This window comes from Gopherus flavomarginatus, chromosome 1 (genome assembly GCF_025201925.1).
Source record: "Gopherus flavomarginatus isolate rGopFla2 chromosome 1, rGopFla2.mat.asm, whole genome shotgun sequence".
Taxonomy (NCBI): Eukaryota; Metazoa; Chordata; order Testudines; family Testudinidae; genus Gopherus; species Gopherus flavomarginatus.
This window is the reverse complement of record NC_066617.1, coordinates 366837414-366849583: the sequence shown is the minus strand read 5'-3', so window position 1 is coordinate 366849583 and position 12170 is coordinate 366837414. Positions and strand designations below refer to the sequence as shown.

The 12170-nt window shown below is 57.8% G+C and overlaps 1 protein-coding gene across 1 annotated transcript in view; it reads left to right on the top strand.

Moving 5' to 3' along the window:
• The first annotated feature begins 220 nt into the window (after positions 1-220).
• The window catches only part of RHOG (ras homolog family member G), a 35309-nt gene continuing 23359 nt past the window's right edge, over positions 221-12170 (top strand). The window contains exon 1 of the mRNA XM_050925450.1: positions 221-430. The gene's annotated coding sequence lies outside the window, so the exon portion shown is untranslated. The remainder of the gene's footprint in view (positions 431-12170) is intronic.

Below are 12170 nucleotides of genomic sequence, written 5' to 3'. Positions count from 1 at the left end.
CGGAGGAGCCGACTAGAGCCTGGACGGCTGAACAGAAGGTGGCAGCCTCAGGGTGCAGCCCCCGCCCCAGAGATTTGGGGGTCCCTCTTTGTGGGTGTGGCACGACCGGCCAAGGAAAGGCTGATGGTGGGGCAGGGCTGGGATCTGGTTGGGGAAGGAGGAATTGGGGGGAAGGGCCATGCGCGCACACAGGGGAGAGGACTGGAGCAGAGTTGGCCTCAGCAGACAGTGCTCAGGGGTAGAGGAGGGGAAGTAAGAGCCAGGGAGCAGAAACTTCCTTGTTCACGCTCTCTGGTGCCTGGCTCTGCAGACTTCCTCTGGCCTCAGTCACTTCCTTCTGCACCGGGAGCGAGCAGCAGCAGCGGCCGCCCCAGCCGAGAAACACCCGGCTCACCGCGCACCCCCCCGCCGCCCCGAGCTATGAGCCACGGTGAGTCCTGCCTCCCCGCCGCGCCCCCCGGCCTTCCGGGAGAGGGGGTCGGGGCGCGCCCCTTAGCTCGGCGGCCGCCGCCTCCCAGCTGTGCCGGGCGCCTCTGGGGGGCTCCCCGGGGGGGGCAGCTGTGCCGGGCGCCTCTGGGGGGGTCCACGGGGGGGGCAGCTGTGCCGGGCGCCTCTGCGGGGGTCCCCGGGGGGGCAGCTGTGCCGGGCGCCTCTGGGGGATCCCCCGGGGGGGGCAGCTGTGCCGGGCGCCTCTGGGGGATCCCCCGGGGGGGGCAGCTGTGCCGGGCGCCTCTGCGGGGGTCCCCCGGGGGGGGCAGCTGTGCCGGGCGCCTCTGCGGGGGTCCACGGCGGGGGGCAGCTGTGCCGGGCGCCTCTGGGGGGGTCCACGGGGGGGCAGCTGTGCCGGGCGCCTCTGGGGGGTCCCCCGGGGGGGGCAGCTGTGCCGGGCGCCTCTGGGGGGGTCCACGGGGGGGCAGCTGTGCCGGGCGCCTCTGGGGGGGTCCACGGGGGGGGCAGCTGTGCCGGGCGGCTCTGGAGGATTCCTTGGGGTGGGGGCAGCTGTGCCGGGCGCCTCTGGGGGGTCCCTCCGGGTGGGACAGCTGTGCCGGGCGCCTCTGGAGGGTCCCACGGGGTGAGGGCACTATGCAGTGCGCCTTTCGGGGGGGGTCCCTCAGGGTGGATGCTGCTGTGCAGTGCGCCTCTGGTGGGGTCCCTCGGGGTGGGGGCAGCTGTGCAGTGCGCCTCTGGGGGGGTCCCTCGGGGTGGATGCTGCTGTGCAGTGCGCCTGTGGTGGGGTCCCTCGGGGTGGATGCTGCTGTGCAGTGCGCCTCTGGGGGGTCCCTCGGGTGGGGGCAGCTGTGCCGGGCGCCTATGGGAGGGTCCCCCGGGGTGGATGCTGCTGTGCAGTGCGCCTCTGGGGGGGGTCCCTCGGGGTGGATGCTGCTGTGCAGTGCGCCTGTGGTGGGGTCCCTCGGGGTGGGGGCAGCTGTGCAGTGCGCTTCTGGGGAGGGTCCTTCGGGGTGGGTGCTGATGCACTGTGCCCTCTGGAAGGCGAGTCCCCGCGGATCGGGGTGGGGGCAGCTGTGCAGTGCGCCTCTGGGGGGGTCCCCCGGGGTGGATGCTGCTGTGCAGTGCGCCTCTGGGGGGGTCCCTCGGGGTGGATGCTGCTGTGCAGTGCGCCTGTGGTGGGGTCCCTCGGGGTGGGCGCAGCTGCTGTCTGTTCTCTGATGGGCGGGTCCCCTCGGAGCGGGCTGGGTGCCGCTGGGTGGGGTGCGATGCCTGTCTGGTGGAAAGGGGGTCAGGGCGCTTCCCGGGACCAGGCTGCAGCCTGCAAAGCGGGAGCAGGAGAGAGCCTGGGGGGCGAAGCAGGGGTCGGGCTGTGGGGCTGGAGTGACGGGGGAGGGGGAAGGAGAAGAGGAGGAAGAAGAGTTTTCACCAAAGGCGCCTGCAGCTGACAACAGCTGCTGCTGGGTCTGTCTGTGATGGAGGCTCGGCCGGGCTGGGCTGTGCCAGGAGAGGCTGAGCTGGGCTGGGTCGGCCAAGGCTGAGCTGGACCGGGCTGTACTGGGAGAGGCTGAGATGGGCTGGGCCAGGCTGAGATGGCAGAGCCGGGCCAGGCTGGGCTGTGCCGGGCCAGGCAGAGAGAGGCTGAGATGGGCTGGGTGGGGCAAGGCTGAACTGGGCTGCCCTGTAGTAGGAGAGGCTGAGCCAGGCTGAGATGGGCTGGGCCAGGCTGGGAGAGGCTGAGATGGGCAGAACTGACTTGGGCTGTGCTTGGCAGAGCGAGGCTGAGCTGGGCTGAGTTGGGCAAGGCTGAGCTGGGCTGAGACGGGCTGTGCCATGCCGGGCCGTGCTGTGCTGCGCTGCAGTCTGAAAAGGTGCAACTCCAGGAGGAAAATGGTGAAGCAGCCGGCTCTGGGGTGCGCCCGTCTGTGTCACTGCCTCCTCCGGGGAGCCGGGTGCATGCAGCCTGGGCAGACTGGCTAGCTCTGTTTTTTCTAAGAGAGAAGGTCTGTCCTGAGAACACAGCCTGCCCTGTGCCCTCCCCCACAAGCCTGGCACTCGCCATCCTCCCTGGCCCTCTGGTCCTGCTTCCCAGCCCTCCTCCGAGCTAGGCTTGGCTTTGGCCCAGAACAAGTAGGAGTTTCCCTTGTTGTTAGGTCAGTCTGAGCTGTGCTGCAGGGAGCTGGGCTGACTCATGCTGTGCCAGGCTAAACTGAGCCAAGCTGAGCCTGGCCCAGGGGTTCTCCATCTGAGCTGTTCCATGCCGAGCTCAGCTGGGCTGTTACCTTCTTGTGCTGAGCTAGAGCAGGCAGCATGTTAAGGGCAGAAAGTCATCAGCGTTTGTTTGGTTTTGTTAATCGGAAAGCTGTGGGCTCCTCCTTGGTGTCTCATTGTCTCAGGGAGGATCACGGCCTGGGTTTTGTTCAGAGTGGGGGAGGGGAAGAGAAGATCCCCTCCCAGGGCTGGGAGTGGATTTTATTCTTCATTTTGTAAAAGCTCTGCTCTAGGGATTATTGTGGAGATGTTCCCTGGCCTGTGCTATACTCATGGGTCCCTTCTGGCCTTGGAGACAGTGACTCTGTCTATCCCTGCCCTGCCGCTCGTGTCTTCACCCTCACAATCCCAGGCGAGCTGAGACCATGGGAACTGGGCTGAGATGCCCTCCTTGGGCTCTGCTGCCTTTTCATTATGTCACATCATTTTGTGTGTTACTAAAAGGCTAAGAACTAATGTTTGCAGCTTCCCATTTTATTAGGGATACAAGTGGGCATCAGACCTCAGTGACTCAGGCCTGAGCTAGGATGGAGGGGGCTGCTAACAAACAGTTTGAATAGGGGCAGTTCCCGGATGATGCCTAAGTGGATGTACCCATAGGGTCAGATTTCCTGGGCTGACATCGCCAGTGTCATTGGCTACCAGTGGTGGTGGTTAGACCTGAAGTCAAGGAGGAAGGAGCTGGAAAGCTGAGCTCATCAGGATGGTGTGGGGGAGACGGCCCTGCCTGGAGAATACAGACCCCCCTTAGAATGAGAAACAGCCTCAAATAGTGTAAAAAAGCCAGGGCCACCCCAATGTCATGGTTGACACTGTGCTATGCAGCATGGCTGCTTGAAACTTTGTGGCACCAGCATGGATAGACATGAGATTCTCCAGCTTCCAAAGCAGAGATCCCTGCCTTTCTCGCTAAAGGATGATCTCCATTAGACATTTGCCCTATAGGGCACATGACACACAGTTTAGAAGTTCTGATTCTGTCCAGCAGAGGGCAATGATGTGACTGCTCATACATACACACCATTGCATCACAATGTATTTAAGGCCTGTTGCATATTTTTGCAGGCACACTAAGCCTTGTAAATTGTATTTTTGCGCAATGCATTTTAAGTTGTTGATGCTACAGAAGAAATAGACCGATTCCCAAGGACTTGGGTGAGTAATTGGCTTTTGACAGCTAGGTCACTGGTTTGAATCCAACAGGGATCAGGCAGTATGGGTGAGAGTGGAGGGGTAGAGGTGAATCAGAGGAGAACTGGAGTCAGGCAGGAGGGAAGAGATGAGAGGCTGTGGTTCACCTTGCCCTGTAGCCTGTCTCCGACAGTGCTAGAGATTCAGGAGGAGCGAGTGGAACAGAGCTGAAATAAGGTGGAGGCAGCTCAAGGAAAAAGTGAGACCAGACCATTCTCACCAAATGTGAGCGTGTGCTCTAAACCCCAATGCAGCCCCTCCTCTAAGTGGGGCGGTTTGTTGCGGTGACTGTTTGGTTGTTAAGGAAGTCGCTCACTGTCCAGGCGTCTGTGCAATACTATGGAATGAGGTTTCCCCTGGGTTCTCCTTGTTACTGTATGGTTACGATTATTTCATCTCTTTGGAGGGCACAGGAGGGCCCCCTCCCTTCCCTTCCTCGAGCAGCCAGGGGCTATTCCAATGTATGAACAGCCTTGATTATCATACTGGTACTTCACACTTCCGAGCTGCTTTCTGTGTTGAAGGCTGTGCACGCTCATGAGTAGCTCGGAGAATTAGTAGCAGAGGCTTCTCTGGTGCATGGAATGACCATCCCACCTTGCATCCCAAGGAGTTTACAAACACAAATGAGTGAAACCTCCCGGCCACCTGGGTAAGGAAGGGAGCTATTATCCCTCTGGCATTACTGGTTAAGAGTCTTTACATTGCTGTAGTGTCTAGCAGCCCTGGTCAGGTTGGGGGCCCCCTCGTGTGAAGACACAGACCCTGCCCCCAAAACAATGAGGAGTCCTTGTGGCACCTTAGAGACGAACAAATTTATTTGGGCATAAGCTTTCATGGGCTAGAACCCACTTCACTACTGTATGTTCCCCTCTAGGCATCTGATGAAGCTCATGAAAGCTTATGCCCAAAAAAAATTTGTACGTCTCTAAGGTGCCACAAGGACTCCTCGTTGTTTTTGCTGATACAGACTAACACGGCTACCACTCTGGACCTTGCCCCAGTGCTGTCAACACTTAAGATCATGCTTAACTTGAAACATGGAAGTCCCATGGAACTACACATTTCACTAACATGAAGTGCGTGGATAACTATTTGCAGAATTGGCCCTTATTAGTCTTAAAATAACGATTTAATTTTTAAAACATTTCAAATTGCTTTTATGTCTCTCTCTCTCTCTATACATATACATTTTCCTATTTTGTGCATAATTAACACTAGAATTTCATCAGTTTTAAACCCTTGACTTTATCCCTATTTCATGATATTCAAGCTCAGCCTTCTCTCTATTAACTTATTTCTAAGCCTGATCTTCCTTTTTTAGCTATTTGTGGCCTTTTCAGTTTCACTTTCCCCTTTGTTTAGTTTTGAACGCTGGCTGTGTCACTTTCTGTCTTTTTTTATCCTTAATTCTAGCCTTACAGAAGATTGTCTCGCCTTTTTCTAAAGCTGAACCCTTTGCCTTCTGCTACTTTTTTTGGTTAACCCTTTGATTGTTTTTTTAAAACAAAAAAAAATTCACTCTTGCTAGTTAGATACTAGGGTGTTGGCCATTATACAAAACCTGACAGTAAACTGAAAGATAAAGCCGATGACAAATAGGATGTTAGTTCACAGATCTGTAGATTTTTAAGGCCAGAAGGGACCATTCTGATCAGCTAGTCTGACTTCCTGCAGTACAGGCCAGAGAAACTCACCCATTCCTGCTTTGTGCCCGAAAACTGGGGGAGGGGGGAAGGGAGAGGGAGGAGGAACTAGGACAGATCTTTTAGAGAGACATCCAGTCGCCACTGAGTTGCAATTAAAGAAGCTTGGAGGACTTTATCAAAGCAGATAGGAAGAAAGTGACAGGGTGGGTAGCTGTGAGACACATAGGCTGTAAAGATGGTGGATTTGATCATTAGCAATCGCTGGGTAGGTAGTGACCAGAAGATCAATTCAGTGAGATGGTTCTTGGGTCCACATGTAGCAGATCTCAGGAGACCTTTAGAGAGGCTTCTGGCATGTGCAGGAAGGAGCCTATGTTACCAGTGACATAAGGAGATGTACGAGAGAGGTCCTGGAAGCTAGCTTTATATTGCTGGGAAGACTGGTAGGTCTAGGGCATGCATGGTAGCTGGGGAGGAAAGGTAATGAAAGGTAGCAGCTGATAAAAAAATAAATGAAGAAATTAGTCAAGAAGAGCCTATGTCCTCCAAGCCACAGCAGCATCCTTCTGAAAATGGAGCTCCTTTCTGTTGGCTGCACGCGGGCTGGAGCAGGTGGCGTGTTAGATGGGGGTTGGGAGGGCTAAGGTGGTGTTCAGGGAGAACCCAGCCAAAGACATCAGAACAAATCACAAGGCGTTCTTTGAATGTATCAAAAGCAGGAAACACAGGGGAACAGCAATCACTCCGCTGGGCACGAGTCCTTTTACATTTCAATTTCAAATCAGTAGCAATAGCAAAGTCCCTAGTGGACTTGGTGGAGTCTCTGTCATGTCTCCCTTTTTCGGAATTCAATTCCGCTTGGCAGGGCTTAGCGGGTTCAGCCTGGTGACTGTTATTTGGATGATGGAGAGCCTTTTCCAGAAAGGAAGAAGGTTTGGCAGTGTCTCCTGAAGACAGTCTCTGGGTTCTCCTGAGCTCCTCTGGACAATTGTTCTACAGACAGATCCGCTGGACTGAGAATGTTTGACCCAAGCACTCGTGCGCTTTGTGATCTGCGTTGTCCAGAGGAGCGCAGCCGTGGTGGTGGGTCACGGATCAAAATTCAGCAGGGACTTGATCCATTAATTGCTTTAAATTAGGGCCAAGTCCTTAAACTGGCCTCGGAAGCCGACTGGGATACAGTGGAGGCACTTGAGCATGGGTCTGAGGTGCTCACACTGGTCTGAGCCATGGAGGTGGATAGCTGGAACCTGCGTGGCAGCATCACATTTAGTTTCGGTTACAGTAACCCGGCCTGGAGGTGACACATGTCTGGATTCCCAGGAGGAAGGGACCAGGTTTCCTAACGAGCTGGGGGAGAAAAGGGTGTTTTGAGGAGTCAAACATGGCTCTGAGCTTTCTCGCCGTTTGGATGAATCGGGTCTGCATGCCTTCAATGGAAGGCAGAGGCAGCATCTCTTGGGCAGCCGTTCTCCTTTCTGACCAGCAGCACTTCAGGTCTCTAGCATGGCTGGAGCGGGAGGACAGGAGCCACTGGGAAGCTGGGCCATCAGCTCCTGCTGTGTCAAGTGGGCGACCTAGCAGTACCTTGGGCCCAGTGGTAGGACCGTGAAGATCTTATCTGTGTCCATGGCCACAAGGAGGTTACCATTTGGTGCCCCTGGATCTCTCCGGAGGCATCTGGGATGCTGACTGATGTCCCCTGTTGCTGGAGCGTGGTGGTTCCTACTTTCTCCATGGTCATGCCCATGATTGGGAGGTTGGAAAGGGAATGGTCCACCGGGTCGAGTTCTGGCTCCTTTAAGATAGGGAGTGCTGTTGCATTTTTTAAGGGGTTTGGTAGACGTGCTGCTCTGAAAGAGGCACTGTTCCCATTAGAACTGGGTGTAGCTGTTCTTTACTGGCTGGCCATACTGGACTAGATGAAGCACTGGACTGATCCCGTATGGCAAGGCCTATGTTTCTTCTAAGGTGGAAGAGAACCTAGAAGTCCTGGCTCCCTGTCCTCTGCTCCGGCCACTAGCCCATACCCTCTCCGAGGACCTATAGTAGAACCCAGGCGTCCTAGCTGTCAGACACTTCTCTAGCCTCTTCTTCCCCTCCCATGGAGATACAGACGGCTTCCAGGTATTTTTGCTCCCTGACAGAGCGTGAGCGTGTGTGTGTAGCAGAGTGAAGGACACTGTATGGCCATTCATTTTCCTCTTCAGAAGAGGATTGAAATGGGGGAGGCTGCACAGAGACCAGTTTATTTCCTGCTCCACTGGGCCTGTAAATAGGTGTTCAACACACTGTAACACAACAGGGCCCTGACCCTGGTGGGGACAGCTAGGTGCCACAGCAGGACAAATATTTCAGGTTACTGCAGCCCAAGGGGAGAGACCCAGGCTACCCCTTCATGGGCTGACAGGTGCCCCAAGGCAGCTCTTACCATGGACGCAGTCCTTTGCAAAAGGCTGGAAGCTTTTCAAACCAGCCACCCTCTCCCCCCAAAGCCAGGCTACTGGGAGCTTGGGCTCTTGCTAGGGCTAATAAGCTAAGCAGTCTTGTACCTGGGAGCTACGGGGATGTGTTTTCACCCAGCTTCCCAGGGGTGCGGGGGATGCTGGCGGAGTGCTGGGGGAACGTGAGTCATGGCGCCAAGCCACAGTAGTGTGCACGTAACCATCCGAGGGGAGGGACCTTGGGGCTGAGAATCCCAGGCCTCAGCCGAGGGTCTCGGGGGCAGGGTTAGTGGAAGGACTCAGGCCGGGATGGGGGGCGGGAAAGACAATGGGCAGGCCCCATTAAGGAGGGGGCCAGGCTCCATTGGTGTGCCCCAGCATTCAGCAGCTGGCACATTTTCCCTCCTCTGGGTGGAAAACCCCTGCCCGGGCAGAGTTCTCGGCAGGGGCTGGGGGTGGATTCTGCGTCTGAAAAACAGAGAGGGTTTTGCTTCCCTTTTCTGCTGAGTGCAAGATGAGTTGTTTTCCCTTCCGGGGGGGTGGGGGGCGGTCGTTATGAATCACTTGCCAGCCGGCCGGTGTGTCCTGGCCCCAGTTTCCTCTTGCTGAAGCAGCCTCGGATGAGGATCATTGCTGGGCAGAGGGAGGTGCCCTGGGGTGTTTCCGCCCCTGCCCCACGCAATCCTGCTGCCCCAGCAAGGCTGTGCGGGCAGCCTGTAGACTCCTCTGGGCTCGTAGCCCGTTGCTAGGGCCTGGCGGTGGGCGAGGGCCGGGGATGGACCCGTCAGGGCTGGGGTGACACGGGTGGGGGCAACAGAGGAGGCGAGGCAGTGCAAGGGGGCCAGGGTGGTGATGGTGGGGGAGGGGGGCCATGAAAGGTGGGGGCAGCATGTCTGTTGGGGATCTGTGGCCGGGCTCTAGGGAGGGCAGTGTGTGTGGTGTGGTGCTGGCAGGGGGGTGGGGGTGGGGGCTGTGCGTGTGTGTGTGTGACAAGGGAGGGCCGTGTGTGTGGTAGGGGTGGGGGCTGTGTGTGAGAGGGGAGGGCAGTGTAAGGGAGGTGGGAGTGAGAGGGCTGTAGAAGGAGGGGGCTGGGTGTGGGAGTGAGGACTGTGTACAGGAGGGCGGTGTGGGAGTGGGGGCTGTGTGTGGTTAAGACTGTGGGGGTGTGTGGGCAGTGTACAGAAGGAGGGCGGTGTGTGAGGTTTGGGTGTGAGTGTGGGCTGGGTGTGGTGTGGGGCAGTGGGGAGTGAGTGTACAGGAGGGCGGTGTGGGGGTGGGGGCTGTGTGTGGTGAAGGCTGTGGCGTGTGTATGGGCTGTGTACAGGAGGAGGGCAGTGTGGGAGGTGGGGGTGTACAGAAGGGCATTGTTGGGATGTGGGCCTGTGGGGGTGGACAGTAGAGCTGTGCGTGTGGGGCAGTGTGTGGGGGGGTGTACAGCAGGGCAGGGTGTGTGGGGTGGGGGTGTACAGAAGGGCAGTGTGAGGATGTGGGACTGTGCGAGGGTAGACAGTAGGGCTGTGCATGTGGGGCAGTGTGTGGGCTGTGTACAGGAGGGCAGGGTGTGTGGGGTGGGGGTGTACAGAAGGGCGATGTGAGGATGTGGGACTGTGTGGGGGTGGACAGTAGGGCTGTGCATGTGGGGCAGTGTGTGGGGGGGTGTACAGCAGGGCAGTGTGTGGGATGGGGGTGTACAAAAGGGCAGTGTGGGAAATTGGGACTGTGTGGGGGTGGACAGTAGGGCTGTGTGTGGGGGGCAGTGTGTGTGGGGGTGTACAGCAGGGCAGTGTGTGGGATGGGGGTGTACAGAAGGGCAGTGTGAGGATGTGGGCCTGTGTGGGGGTGGACAGTAGGGCTGTGCATGTGGGGCAGTGTGTGGGCTGTGTACAGGAGGGCAGGGTGTGTGGGGTGGGGGTGTACAGAAGGGCAGTGTGGGGATGTGGGACTGTGTGGAGGTGGACAGTAGGGCTGTGCATGTGGGGCAGTGTGTGTGGGGGTTTACAGGAGGGCAGGGTGTGTGGGGTGGGGGTGTACAGAAGGGCAGTGTGGGGATGTGGGCCTGTGTGCGGGTGGACAGTAGGGCTGTGCGTGTGGGGCAGTGTGTGTGGGGGTGTACAGCAGGGCAGTGTGTGGGATGGGGGTGTACAGAAGGGCAGTGTGAGGATGTGGGCCTGTGTGCGGGTGGACAGTAGGGCTGTGCATGTGGGGCAATGTGTAGGGGGGTGTACAGCAGGGCAGGGTGTGTGGAGTGGGGGTGTACAGAAGGGCGATGTGGGACTGTGTGGGGGTGGACAGTAGGGCTGTGCGTGTGGGGCAGTGTGTGTGGCGGGGTGTGGCAGTGTGTGGAGGGCACACGCAGAAGCAGGGCAGCGCTGGTATCTCAGTCGCCAGCGGGCGCGTGGGGAGGGGCGGGCTGGGTTCCTGGGGCGAGGTTTGTTTACTTCCTGTTGCTAGCTCAGGCCTGCAGATGTTGTGTGCGTCAGGCCTGGGACACTTGTGCTCCCCCCCCCACCTCACATGTGGCCGGGGCCGGAGCCCTTCGTCCTTTCGACGGGCTGTGGCAGGAAGGATCCTTCCAAAGGCTGCACGGAAGCTGGCAGCTAGAGATCCCCCCCAAATCCTTCCCCAGCGGGCTCCAGCCCCCCATCCCCTTGCCCCTGGGCCAGCCGCCCAGCAGCCTTGCTCTCTGGCAGGCTGGGCTGGTGCAGGGTGGAGGAGGGGGGCTGTGATGCTCCTGTGAGATGGGGCCTGGTCTCTCTCCAGGACGAGCCAGGCCTGCCCTGGGCAAACAGGATCAGCCAGGCAAAGCTGCCCCACACTGCCCTGCAGTCTCCTGGGGGAGAGAGTAATGGCCCACGTCCACCGTTCTCTGGCCACTCGATGCCACGGCTGGAACTAGGGTTCATGTCTTCTGAGGCAGAGGCTTCCAGACATGGCCCCTCAGTTTCTGGGCACCCAGACGATGAAGACAACGGGAGCAGAGGGTGGTCGGCACCGCCAGGAGCCAGGCTGTAGCTGGGCACCCAAACAATGATAACATTGGACTGGAAGGGATCTCCAGGGCATTGTCCCCAGGCAGCCCCGGCATATCGTCCCCTTCACAAACTTGTCACGCTCCACCCTAAAGCCCCTTAGGTTGCTTGTCTCTCTCTACTCTGCTGGGAGGCTGTTGCAGGGTTAGAAACCTCCTTCCCAGCCTCCACTTTTCCTGGCCATTCTCTCCCCGTTTGTTCTTCTGCCAACATTGTCCTTTAGCTTCAATAGCTTGTCTCCTTCCCTGGGATTCACCCTGGGGTGTATTTATAGAGCAATCCGATCCCCGCTCAGCCTGCTTTTCGCCAGGCTAAACCAGCCAAGCTTTCTCAGTCTCCTCCTAAGCCAGGCCCTGTGCTGTCCTGCCCGTTCAAGCAGCCCTTCTCCGCACCTGTTCCAGCTTGAATTCTTCTTTCTTCAACATGGGTGACCAGCGCTGAGCTCAGCATTCCAGGGCCTTGGACAGACTGAGACCCACCCACCCAGCTCACAGACACCAATCTTCTGTTTAGGGGGGCTGCTTCTGCACAGGCCAAGGAAATTGGACTCCTTGGGCCAGTCGGTTTCTCAGCTCTCTCACCCTCCGAGCCCCGATGCATCATGAGCACATTACGAGTGTGGCATGTGGATGTGAGGCATCACCAGAAGTATAGTAACTTCCCATGAGCCATGTGGAGTGAAGGGACTTGGCTGGCCCCAGCACTGTAGTAGAGGAGAATCTCGCAATCTGTGATGTATTTATCCTCTCAATTTCAGCATGGTCTTGAGTTTCTCCCCTTCCCAGCATGCTGGCGATGCTCACATGGGGATGCATGCGTGCCCTGGCTGCAGAGGGGGTGAGCCAGTGGCTGATTAGCCAGTCACCACTGGCCTTGGCTTTGAGGTGCAAGGTGGGGTCATGCTACCTAGAAGAGAGGGAAGTGGGTTGAAGGGAGAATACAGCGGCCGTCAGGTTGAAAAGATGAGTTAATTTTTAAGGGTCCCAACTCGAGTGGGCTCCAGTCACCTCCTGGCCCTAAGATGGAGCCCACCCTTGGCAAGCTGGGACTGCTCTGCGTCAGGGCAGAAGTAAAATATCAGCCGCCGGGGTCAGGAAGAAGCTTCCCCACCAGGCATGTTATTGCAAGAGTGTCCACTG